Here is a 12,853-nt window from a genome sequence, read left to right on the forward strand (position 1 = left end):
CACTTCATGCTTCACTCTAGCAAATCCCAATAGACACTCAAAATAACCTACAAATTCAAGCTTGTGTTGTAAAAAATGTAAGTCCCTTTCAAGAAAGTGAATGAAAATGGTGCTCGACAAGATGTTTAGAAGTAGACCTGGAAATTTCAAAACTTAAAAGCATGTTTGCCAAGCTGATATGTTCATATGCTTGTACAAAAGATCTGCCAATTCCCTTGAGCCATGAGGTTGATTTGCTGACAACAGATGGCGTGATGACAAGGGGTAATGTCGAGAGATGTGTTACACTGGCCTATCTTATCAAAGATCTCTTGCTGAATCTTCTCCAGGACCTCCAGACTTCTCCTACATATTTGGCCAAAAGAGGTGACGCGGAACAACGTGTGGATTTTTCAAATGTCACTGGATGTCAAAGATTGGGTGAAAGGGAAACTGAAATCCAGAAAGATTGAAAATACAAAAGATCTGCTAAGTCCCCTGCTCAGTGGGTGAAAGGGAAACTGAAATTCATAATGATTGAAATGACAAAAGATCTGCTAATTCCCTTCAGCTATGGTCGTGTTTGCACAAAGCAGTACAGAAACAAAATTGAGTTGAAGCATTGTACTGACTTTTCATTTTTCTGTCTCTCAGGTGTCTGACTAGAATAGACTGTACTGAGAACAGAGCCCTCTGATATATTCCAGAAGTATAGGTTGCGTTCATCGTGGGTACTGGACATCCGCAAGCTTTAGCAAGAGCCCCAGTGGCCTAATGGATAAGGCACTGGCCTCCTAAGCCAGGGATTGTAGGTTCGAGTCCCATCTGGGGTGCTGGGAAAGCAGAGTGGCGCAGTGGAAGCGTGCTGGGCCCATAACCCAGAGGTCGATGGATCGAAACCATCCTCTGCTAAGTCAGCTTTAGTCCTAAAAAAGCATTCCTTTAGTCCAAAAATAGCACACCTTTCAATGTCAGAGGGGTGTGAGTCAAAAATTGATAGAAAGCCTCTAAAGACAGGGTGAATTCACTCTATAGCATTTCTTTCAATGTTTTAATTTAATGAAACTCTTCAAGGCACTTCATGCTTCACTCTAGCAAATCCCAATAGACACTCAAAATAACCTACAAATTCAAGCTTGTGTTGTAAAAAATTTAAGTCCCTTTCAAGAAAGTGAATGAAAATGGTGCTCGACAAGATGTTTAGAAGTAGACCTGGAAATTTCAAAACTTAAAAGCATGTTTGCCAAGCTGATATGTTCATATGCTTGTACAAAAGATCTGCCAATTCCCTTGAGCCATGAGGTTGATTTGCTGATAACAGATGGCGTGATGACAAGGGGTAATGTCGAGAGATGTGTTACATTGGCCTATCTTATCAAAGATCTCTTGCTGAATCTTCTCCAGGACCTCCAGACTTCTACATATTTGGCCAAAAGAGGTGACGCGGAACAACGTGTGGATTTTTCAAGTGTCACTGGATGTCAAAGATTGGGTGAAAGGGAAACTGAAATCCAGAAAGATTGAAAATACAAAAGATCTGCTAAGTCCCCTGCTCAGTGGGTGAAAGGGAAACTGAAATTCATAATGATTGAAATGACAAAAGATCTGCTAATTCCCTTCAGCTATGGTCGTGTTTGCACAAAGCAGTACAGAAACAAAATTGAGTTGAAGCATTGTACTGACTTTTCATTTTTCTGTCTCTCAGGTGTCTGACTAGAACAGACTGTACTGAGAACAGAGCCCTCTGATATATTCCAGAAGTATAGGTTGCGTTCATCGTGGGTACTGGACATCCGCAAGCTTTAGCAAGAGCCCCAGTGGCCTAATGGATAAGGCACTGGCCTCCTAAGCCAGGGATTGTGGGTTCGAGTCCCGTCTGGGGTGCTGGGAAAGCAGAGTGGCGCAGCGGAAGCGTGCTGGGCCCATAACCCAGAGGTCGATGGATCGAAACCATCCTCTGCTAAGTCAGCTTTAGTCCTAAAAAAGCATTCCTTTAGTCCAAAAATAGCACACCTTTCAATGTCAGAGGGGTGTGAGTCAAAAATTGATAGAAAGCCTCTAAAGACAGGGTGAATTCACTCTATAGCATTTCTTTCAATGTTTTAATTTAATGAAACTCTTCAAGGCACTTCATGCTTCACTCTAGCAAATCCCAATAGACACTCAAAATAACCTACAAATTCAAGCTTGTGTTGTAAAAAATTTAAGTCCCTTTCAAGAAAGTGAATGAAAATGGTGCTCGACAAGATGTTTAGAAGTAGACCTGGAAATTTCAAAACTTAAAAGCATGTTTGCCAAGCTGATATGTTCATATGCTTGTACAAAAGATCTGCCAATTCCCTTGAGCCATGAGGTTGATTTGCTGACAACAGATGGCGTGATGACAAGGGGTAATGTCGAGAGATGTGTTACATTGGCCTATCTTATCAAAGATCTCTTGCTGAATCTTCTCCAGGACCTCCAGACTTCTACATATTTGGCCAAAAGAGGTGACGCGGAACAACGTGTGGATTTTTCAAATGTCACTGGATGTCAAAGATTGGGTGAAAGGGAAACTGAAATCCAGAAAGATTGAAAATACAAAAGATCTGCTAAGTCCCCTGCTCAGTGGGTGAAAGGGAAACTGAAATTCATAATGATTGAAATGACAAAATATCTGCTAATTCCCTTCAGCTATGGTCGTGTTTGCACAAAGCAGTACAGAAACAAAATTGAGTTGAAGCATTGTACTGACTTTTCATTTTTCTGTCTCTCAGGTGTCTGACTAGAACAGACTGTACTGAGAACAGAGCCCTCTGATATATTCCAGAAGTATAGGTTGCGTTCATCGTGGGTACTGGACATCCGCAAGCTTTAGCAAGAGCCCCAGTGGCCTAATGCATAAGGCACTGGCCTCCTAAGCCAGGGAATGTGAGTTCGAGTCCCATCTGGGGTGCTGGGAAAGCAGAGTGGCGCAGCGGAAGCGTGCTGGGCCCATAACCCAGAGGTCGATGGATCGAAACCATCCTCTGCTAAGTCAGCTTTAGTCCTAAAAAAGCATTCCTTTAGTCCAAAAATAGCACACCTTTCAATGTCAGAGGGGTGTGAGTCAAAAATTGATAGAAAGCCTCTAAAGACAGGGTGAATTCACTCTATAGCATTTCTTTCAATGTTTTAATTTAATGAAACTCTTCAAGGCACTTCATGCTTCACTCTAGCAAATCCCAATAGACACTCAAAATAACCTACAAATTCAAGCTTGTGTTGTAAAAAATTTAAGTCCCTTTCAAGAAAGTGAATGAAAATGGTGCTCGACAAGATGTTTAGAAGTAGACCTGGAAATTTCAAAACTTAAAAGCATGTTTGCCAAGCTGATATGTTCATATGCTTGTACAAAAGATCTGCCAATTCCCTTGAGCCATGAGGTTGATTTGCTGACAACAGATGGCGTGATGACAAGGGGTAATGTCGAGAGATGTGTTACATTGGCCTATCTTATCAAAGATCTCTTGCTGAATCTTCTCCAGGACCTCCAGACTTCTACATATTTGGCCAAAAGAGGTGACGCGGAACAACGTGTGGATTTTTCAAATGTCACTGGATGTCAAAGATTGGGTGAAAGGGAAACTGAAATCCAGAAAGATTGAAAATACAAAAGATCTGCTAAGTCCCCTGCTCAGTGGGTGAAAGGGAAACTGAAATTCATAATGATTGAAATGACAAAATATCTGCTAATTCCCTTCAGCTATGGTCGTGTTTGCACAAAGCAGTACAGAAACAAAATTGAGTTGAAGCATTGTACTGACTTTTCATTTTTCTGTCTCTCAGGTGTCTGACTAGAACAGACTGTACTGAGAACAGAGCCCTCTGATATATTCCAGAAGTATAGGTTGCGTTCATCGTGGGTACTGGACATCCGCAAGCTTTAGCAAGAGCCCCAGTGGCCTAATGCATAAGGCACTGGCCTCCTAAGCCAGGGAATGTGAGTTCGAGTCCCATCTGGGGTGCTGGGAAAGCAGAGTGGCGCAGCGGAAGCGTGCTGGGCCCATAACCCAGAGGTCGATGGATCGAAACCATCCTCTGCTAAGTCAGCTTTAGTCCTAAAAAAGCATTCCTTTAGTCCAAAAATAGCACACCTTTCAATGTCAGAGGGGTGTGAGTCAAAAATTGATAGAAAGCCTCTAAAGACAGGGTGAATTCACTCTATAGCATTTCTTTCAATGTTTTAATTTAATGAAACTCTTCAAGGCACTTCATGCTTCACTCTAGCAAATCCCAATAGACACTCAAAATAACCTACAAATTCAAGCTTGTGTTGTAAAAAATGTAAGTCCCTTTCAAGAAAGTGAATGAAAATGGTGCTCGACAAGATGTTTAGAAGTAGACCTGGAAATTTCAAAACTTAAAAGCATGTTTGCCAAGTTGATATGTTCATATGCTTGTACAAAAGATCTGCTAATTCCCTTGAGCCATGAGGTTGATTTGCTGACAACAGATGGCGTGATGACAAGGGGTAATGTCGAGAGATGTGTTACACTGGCCTATCTTATCAAAGATCTCTTGCTGAATCTTCTCCAGGACCTCCAGACTTCTACATATTTGGCCAAAAGAGGTGACGCGGAACAACGTGTGTATTTTTCAAATGTCACTGGATGTCAAAGATTGGGTGAAAGGGAAACTGAAATCCAGAAAGATTGAAAATACAAAAGATCTGCTAAGTCCTCTGCTCAGTGGGTGAAAGGGAAACTGAAATTCATAATGATTGAAATGACAAAAGATCTGCTAATTCCCTTGAGCCATGAGGTTGATTTGCTGACAACAGATGGCGTGATGACAAGGGGTAATGTCGAGAGATGTGTTACACTGGCCTATCTTATCAAAGATCTCTTGCTGAATCTTCTCCAGGACCTCCAGACTTCTACATATTTGGCCAAAAGAGGTGACGCGGAACAACGTGTGTATTTTTCAAATGTCACTGGATGTCAAAGATTGGGTGAAAGGGAAACTGAAATCCAGAAAGATTGAAAATACAAAAGATCTGCTAAGTCCTCTGCTCAGTGGGTGAAAGGGAAACTGAAATTCATAATGATTGAAATGACAAAAGATCTGCTAATTCCCTTCAGCTATGGTCGTGTTTGCACAAAGCAGTACAGAAACAAAATTGAGTTGAAGCATTGTACTGACTTTTCATTTTTCTGTCTCTCAGGTGTCTGACTAGAATAGACTGTACTGAGAACAGAGCCCTCTGATATATTCCAGAAGTATAGGTTGCGTTCATCGTGGGTACTGGACATCCGCAAGCTTAAGCAAGAGCCCCAGTGGCCTAATGGATAAGGCACTGGCCTCCTAAGCCAGGGATTGTGGGTTCGAGTCCCATCTGGGGTGCTGGGAAAGCAGAGTGGCGCAGCGGAAGCGTGCTGGGCCCATAACCCAGAGGTCGATGGATCGAAACCATCCTCTGCTAAGTCAGCTTTAGTCCTAAAAAAGCATTCCTTTAGTCCAAAAATAGCACACCTTTCAATGTCAGAGGGGTGTGAGTCAAAAATTGATAGAAAGCCTCTAAAGACAGGATGAATTCACTCTATAGCATTTCTTTCAATGTTTTAATTTAATGAAACTCTTCAAGGCACTTCATGCTTCACTCTAGCAAATCCCAATAGACACTCAAAATAACCTACAAATTCAAGCTTGTGTTGTAAAAAATGTAAGTCCCTTTCAAGAAAGTGAATGAAAATGGTGCTCGACAAGATGTTTAGAAGTAGACCTGGAAATTTCAAAACTTAAAAGCATGTTTGCCAAGTTGATATGTTCATATGCTTGTACAAAAGATCTGCTAATTCCCTTGAGCCATGAGGTTGATTTGCTGACAACAGATGGCGTGATGACAAGGGGTAATGTCGAGAGATGTGTTACACTGGCCTATCTTATCAAAGATCTCTTGCTGAATCTTCTCCAGGACCTCCAGACTTCTCCTACATATTTGGCCAAAAGAGGTGACGCGGAACAACGTGTGGATTTTTCAAATGTCACTGGATGCCAAAGATTGGGTGAAAGGGAAACTGAAATCCAGAAAGATTGAAAATACAAAAGATCTGCTAAGTCCCCTGCTCAGTGGGTGAAAGGGAAACTGAAATTCATAATGATTGAAATGACAAAAGATCTGCTAATTCCCTTCAGCTATGGTCGTGTTTGCACAAAGCAGTACAGAAACAAAATTGAGTTGAAGCATTGTACTGACTTTTCATTTTTCTGTCTCTCAGGTGTCTGACTAGAATAGACTGTACTGAGAACAGAGCCCTCTGATATATTCCAGAAGTATAGGTTGCGTTCATCGTGGGTACTGGACATCCGCAAGCTTTAGCAAGAGCCCCAGTGGCCTAATGGATAAGGCACTGGCCTCCTAAGCCAGGGATTGTGGGTTCGAGTCCCATCTGGGGTGCAGGGAAAGCAGAGTGGCGCAGCGGAAGCGTGCTGGGCCCATAACCCAGAGGTCGATGGATCGAAACCATCCTCTGCTAGGTCAGCTTTAGTCCTAAAAAAGCATTCCTTTAGTCCAAAAATAGCACACCTTTCAATGTCAGAGGGGTGTGAGTCAAAAATTGATAGAAAGCCTCTAAAGACAGGGTGAATTCACTCTATAGCATTTCTTTCAATGTTTTAATTTAATGAAACTCTTCAAGGGACTTCATGCTTCACTCTAGCAAATCCCAATAGACACTCAAAATAACCTACAAATTCAAGCTTGTGTTGTAAAAAATTTAAGTCCCTTTCAAGAAAGTGAATGAAAATGGTGCTCGACAAGATGTTTAGAAGTAGACCTGGAAATTTCAAAACTTAAAAGCATGTTTGCCAAGTTGATATGTTCATATGCTTGTACAAAAGATCTGCTAATTCCCTTGAGCCATGAGGTTGATTTGCTGACAACAGATGGCGTGATGACAAGGGGTAATGTCGAGAGATGTGTTACACTGGCCTATCTTATCAAAGATCTCTTGCTGAATCTTCTCCAGGACCTCCAGACTTCTCCTACATATTTGGCCAAAAGAGGTGACGCGGAACAACGTGTGGATTTTTCAAATGTCACTGGATGCCAAAGATTGGGTGAAAGGGAAACTGAAATCCAGAAAGATTGAAAATACAAAAGATCTGCTAAGTCCCCTGCTCAGTGGGTGAAAGGGAAACTGAAATTCATAATGATTGAAATGACAAAAGATCTGCTAATTCCCTTCAGCTATGGTCGTGTTTGCACAAAGCAGTACAGAAACAAAATTGAGTTGAAGCATTGTACTGACTTTTCATTTTTCTGTCTCTCAGGTGTCTGACTAGAATAGACTGTACTGAGAACAGAGCCCTCTGATATATTCCAGAAGTATAGGTTGCGTTCATCGTGGGTACTGGACATCCGCAAGCTTTAGCAAGAGCCCCAGTGGCCTAATGGATAAGGCACTGGCCTCCTAAGCCAGGGCTTGTGGGTTCGAGTCCCATCTGGGGTGCTGGGAAAGCAGAGTGGCGCAGCGGAAGCGTGCTGGGCCCATAACCCAGAGGTCGATGGATCGAAACCATCCTCTGCTAAGTCAGCTTTAGTCCTAAAAAAGCATTCCTTTAGTCCAAAAATAGCACACCTTTCAATGTCAGAGGGGTGTGAGTCAAAAATTGATAGAAAGCCTCTAAAGACAGGATGAATTCACTCTATAGCATTTCTTTCAATGTTTTAATTTAATGAAACTCTTCAAGGCACTTCATGCTTCACTCTAGCAAATCCCAATAGACACTCAAAATAACCTACAAATTCAAGCTTGTGTTGTAAAAAATGTAAGTCCCTTTCAAGAAAGTGAATGAAAATGGTGCTCGACAAGATGTTTAGAAGTAGACCTGGAAATTTCAAAACTTAAAAGCATGTTTGCCAAGCTGATATGTTCATATGCTTGTACAAAAGATCTGCCAATTCCCTTGAGCCATGAGGTTGATTTGCTGACAACAGATGGCGTGATGACAAGGGGTAATGTCGAGAGATGTGTTACACTGGCCTATCTTATCAAAGATCTCTTGCTGAATCTTCTCCAGGACCTCCAGACTTCTCCTACATATTTGGCCAAAAGAGGTGACGCGGAACAACGTGTGGATTTTTCAAATGTCACTGGATGTCAAAGATTGGGTGAAAGGGAAACTGAAATCCAGAAAGATTGAAAATACAAAAGATCTGCTAAGTCCCCTGCTCAGTGGGTGAAAGGGAAACTGAAATTCATAATGATTGAAATGACAAAAGATCTGCTAATTCCCTTCAGCTATGGTCGTGTTTGCACAAAGCAGTACAGAAACAAAATTGAGTTGAAGCATTGTACTGACTTTTCATTTTTCTGTCTCTCAGGTGTCTGACTAGAATAGACTGTACTGAGAACAGAGCCCTCTGATATATTCCAGAAGTATAGGTTGCGTTCATCGTGGGTACTGGACATCCGCAAGCTTTAGCAAGAGCCCCAGTGGCCTAATGGATAAGGCACTGGCCTCCTAAGCCAGGGATTGTAGGTTCGAGTCCCATCTGGGGTGCTGGGAAAGCAGAGTGGCGCAGTGGAAGCGTGCTGGGCCCATAACCCAGAGGTCGATGGATCGAAACCATCCTCTGCTAAGTCAGCTTTAGTCCTAAAAAAGCATTCCTTTAGTCCAAAAATAGCACACCTTTCAATGTCAGAGGGGTGTGAGTCAAAAATTGATAGAAAGCCTCTAAAGACAGGGTGAATTCATTCTATAGCATTTCTTTCAATGATTTAATTTAATGAAACTCTTCAAGGCACTTCATGCTTCACTCTAGCAAATCCCAATAGACACTCAAAATAACCTACAAATTCAAGCTTGTGTTGTAAATAATTTAAGTCCCTTTCAAGAAAGTGAATGAAAATGGTGCTCGACAAGATGTTTAGAAGTAGACCTGGAAATTTCAAAACTTAAAAAACTGATATGTTCATATGCTTGTACAAAAGATCTGCTAATTCCCTTGAGCCATGAGGTTGATTTGCTGACAACAGATGGTGTGATGACAAGGGGTAATATCGAGAGATGTGTTACACTGGCCTATCTTATCAAAGATCTCTTGCTGAATCTTCTCCAGGACCTCCAGACTTCTCCTACATATTTGGCCAAAAGAGGTGACGCGGAACAACGTGTGGATTTTTCAAATGTCACTGGATGTCAAAGATTGGGTGAAAGGGAAACTGAAATCCAGAAAGATTGAAATGACAAAAGATCTGCTAATTCCCTTCAGCTATGGTCGTGTTTGCACAAAGCAGTACAGAAACAAAATTGAGTTGAAGCATTGTACTGACTTTTCATTTTTCTGTCTCTCAGATGTCTGACTAGAATAGACTGTACTGAGAACAGAGCCCTCTGATATATTCCAGAAGTATAGGTTGCGTTCATCGTGGGTACTGGACATCCGCAAGCTTTACGACGAGCCCCAGTGGCCTAATGGATAAGTCACTGGCCTTCTAAGACAGGCATTGTGGGTTCGAGTCCCATCTGGGGTGCTGGAAAAGCAGAGTGGCGCAGCGGAAGCGTGCTGGGCCCATAACCCAGAGGTTGATGAATCGAAACCATCCTCTCTAGCAAATCCCAATAGACACTCAAAATAACCTACAAATTCAAGCTTGTGTTGTAAAAAAATTAAGTCCCTTTCAAGAAAGTGAATGAAAATGGTACTCGACAAGATGTTTAGAAGTAGACCTGGAAATTTCAAAACTTAAAAGCATGTTTGCCAAGCTTTTAAGCCGTGCTTATGAATTGGGCTTGATACATGCTGTATGAGATCAAAAGAGTTAAGCATCCTCATGAATTCTGAAGTGATTGGATTTGTGGATATATCCATGTGAATATTAAAATCCCCAGCAATTAAAACATAATTAAAATCCTAGAAAGCATTTCTGCAAATCTCAACGTCTGGGGGCCCCGAGCCCCACACCTTACAAGGGGAATATTAACTTAAGGCTTGATTAAATAGGAAAGTCTTAAGTCTATATTTAAAGATTGGAACTGTATCAGAATCTCAGATAGGAGCTGGAAGGCTATTCCATAATTGAGGGGCTTTAAGGGAGAAAGCTCTGCCTTCGGCTATAGTCTTACAAATTTTTGGAACTAGTGGCGCATTTCCACTAGGGCCTGCTTGGCGCGGTACGGTTCGATACAGATCGATTCGCAACGGAACGGTACGGTCGCGTTGTGTTTCCATTACAATGGTAGACCACCACAATGTGGGTGGAGTCGTTGTTGGCGCGCGGGTTGTAGTGTCGTGACATCATTTGTATGCGACCACAACACCGGTCGATGCCCCTTAACACATACCATTATTGTATATTATTTATCTTTATCTTCATTAATGTATGTGGTTGCTCTAATTATTGATAATAATTTGGTATTACTCAAACAGGCTGAACACACCCTGCATAAAAAGCATCAGTCATACAATCAAATGAAATCAAACTTTATTATGAAATATAGATATTTAAAGTACAAAATATGTAAATAATATAGTTATAGTTTAAAAAAGTGCAAAAAGCAAATTACCTAAAAATAACGTATAGCTTTATATGAAATAAATATTTATAGTACTACAAGCAACATTTTGTGTGCTTTTACTGGCGTCTGTCTCGCATGGTGTTCACAAGTTCGCCAAGCACCCCGAGGAAAGCCCGGTTGAAGGAAACATTTTCCGCCAACTTCACTCGCCTCGTCAGTGGAAGGGGAATCTTGAACGTAAAAAATAACAAATATTAAACACAAGCATTCCCGTGAAAGCAACAACAATATAGCGTAACTGCACAAAATGTGTAGCACGTCATCGCTGCTCATGCTTTGTTTATGGCTACAGCTAACTAGCAACTAGCAAGGCTAAGAGCTAGCTATTGTACAGTAGTGACTGTGGTGGTAACATTAACTACAAACACAGCTCTAAATTCCTGCGTTTACAATAGATGCATTCATATTACGTTCATATTACATCTTTTACGAGCCTAGTAAAACTGAAATCACAATACACTCACCATTCTCCGTGGCCTCCAGCACCGACATTGTCGTGTCCAGCACGTTCTCTCTTCCATTACTGGCTGGCCGGTGACCGTATATGACATCCATTTGCTGGAACCATTTCCAGTCTTTGCGGTTTGCTCCGCTGCGTCCGTTATGGTCCTTCACCGCCCGGTAATCGCTTTTAAGCTTTTTTAGCTTGGACCGACCGGCACTGCTGAACGGACCGCTGGTAGCCATGAGTGGCCATTAGCGCAGAAACCTCGCTAAAAACCTTTACATTTCTAGTGTCACCGTCCAGTTCGCCCAGGATTTTTTGATCGCTGATTATTAACAGAAAGGTTTGTACCTCGGCGTTTGACCAGGGAACAGACTTCGCTCCTTGGGTTTTAAAAATGGCTGAGGAGTCCATAGCATAGCGGAGGAGTCGCTCTCCTGTGACGCAACCTGTGACGACACTCCCTGGCCAATCAGTGTCATGCTGTTCCTCCACGTCACAGAACTGTACCGCTTCGGAACGGTTAGAACCTCGAGCGAGTAGGTACGAAAATAGTACCCAAAGGGACCGGCTAACTGGGACCTGGTACTAATGGAAACACTCACAAACCGTCGCGAAACGAACCGTACCGCGCCAAGCAGGCCCTAGTGGAAATGGGCCATAGGAGAAATCCAGCAATTTGTATTACAACCCATCTCGCAAAGGGCAAGATGGGTTGTAGTAAGCAATGAGTTCACTCACATATTGTGGGGCAAGACCATTTAACGCCTTATAGGTTAACAGAATAATTTAAATAAAAAAATATAATAAAATAAAATAAATTCAATTCGATATTTAATTTGAAGCCAGTGTAATGCTGAGAGTGGAAATAATATGATCTAATTTTCTAGCCTTAGTTAGGACTCTAGCTGCAGCATTTTTTACAAGTTGTAGCTTCTTTATGGACTGTTTAAAGCATCCAATTAGAAGACTATTACTGTAGTCCAATCTTGATGAGACAAAAGCATGGACCAGCTTCTCTGCATCAGCTAATGAAAGTAAGTGTCTCAGCTTGGCGATATTATGTATATAAGCAAAGGTTCTACATTGCTATGCAGTAATTCTTTAAGTAGATGGGTTGGTACGGCATCTAGTATGCATCAAGTCAAATCAAATCAAATTTATTTGTATAGTGCTTTTCACAACACATGTCACAAAGCAGCTGTGCAATCTTTACAGGATTTATAAGATTAACAATCTTATGTGTCCAAATCCCTAATGAGCAATCCAAAGGGCACAGTGGCAAGGAAAAACTCCCTATGATGGAGGGTAATAGGAAAAAACCTCGGGAAGACCAAGTCTCAAAAGGGAACGCATGTGGAGGGCTTAGCAGATTCCATCAATGAAATAAGCTCCTCATGACCAATTGGGGAGAAGGACTCTAACAGGGCATCAGAGCTGACCAGACAACTGTCAAGGTACATTGGCATGTTAACAGGCTCTGAGATAGCACAACAAATTTTTTCCCTAATTTTACCAATCTTATCATTAAAGAATTTCATAAAATTGCTACTGCTACATTCTAGTGTAATTAGTGAATTGATTTGTTCATGGCTCCTCATAAGGCTGGAAACAGTTTTAAATAGGAGTCCTGAATTGTTTTAATGTTTTTCTATTAAAGCTGATAAGTATGAGGATTTTGCCATTTGGAGGGCATGCTTATATTCAATAAGGCTGCTTTTCCATGATAGTCTATACACTTTTAACTTTGAATTTCACCATTTACACTCCAGGATCTGCATGGCTCGTTTGAGACTACGCATGTGCTCGTTGTACCATGGCGCTATTTTTCTCTCAGTGGCTCTCCTAATGGCGCAACCTTGTCTAAAGCTGTATGAAGAGAAG

The 12,853-nt window shown here is 41.6% G+C and overlaps 8 non-coding genes across 8 annotated transcripts; all 8 read left to right on the forward strand.

Moving 5' to 3' along the window:
- The first annotated feature begins 739 nt into the window (after positions 1-739).
- Positions 740-812, forward strand: trnar-ccu (transfer RNA arginine (anticodon CCU)). Its single transcript has one exon. It is a non-coding gene; the product is annotated as a tRNA-Arg (tRNA).
- A 7-nt stretch (positions 813-819) lies between these two features.
- trnam-cau (transfer RNA methionine (anticodon CAU)) lies at positions 820-891 on the forward strand. The gene has a single exon. It is a non-coding gene; the product is annotated as a tRNA-Met (tRNA).
- An 899-nt stretch (positions 892-1,790) lies between these two features.
- trnar-ccu (transfer RNA arginine (anticodon CCU)) lies at positions 1,791-1,863 on the forward strand. Its single transcript has one exon. It is a non-coding gene; the product is annotated as a tRNA-Arg (tRNA).
- A 3,407-nt stretch (positions 1,864-5,270) lies between these two features.
- On the forward strand, positions 5,271-5,343 carry trnar-ccu (transfer RNA arginine (anticodon CCU)). Its single transcript has one exon. It is a non-coding gene; the product is annotated as a tRNA-Arg (tRNA).
- Positions 5,344-6,324: 981 nt separating this feature from the next.
- On the forward strand, positions 6,325-6,397 carry trnar-ccu (transfer RNA arginine (anticodon CCU)). The gene has a single exon. It is a non-coding gene; the product is annotated as a tRNA-Arg (tRNA).
- A 981-nt stretch (positions 6,398-7,378) lies between these two features.
- Positions 7,379-7,451, forward strand: trnar-ccu (transfer RNA arginine (anticodon CCU)). The gene has a single exon. It is a non-coding gene; the product is annotated as a tRNA-Arg (tRNA).
- Positions 7,452-8,432: 981 nt separating this feature from the next.
- Positions 8,433-8,505, forward strand: trnar-ccu (transfer RNA arginine (anticodon CCU)). Its single transcript has one exon. It is a non-coding gene; the product is annotated as a tRNA-Arg (tRNA).
- A 7-nt stretch (positions 8,506-8,512) lies between these two features.
- On the forward strand, positions 8,513-8,584 carry trnam-cau (transfer RNA methionine (anticodon CAU)). Its single transcript has one exon. It is a non-coding gene; the product is annotated as a tRNA-Met (tRNA).
- Positions 8,585-12,853: the final 4,269 nt, after the last annotated feature.

This window comes from Brachyhypopomus gauderio, chromosome 10, assembly GCF_052324685.1.
Source record: "Brachyhypopomus gauderio isolate BG-103 chromosome 10, BGAUD_0.2, whole genome shotgun sequence".
Lineage (NCBI taxonomy): Eukaryota > Metazoa > Chordata > Actinopteri > Gymnotiformes > Hypopomidae > Brachyhypopomus > Brachyhypopomus gauderio.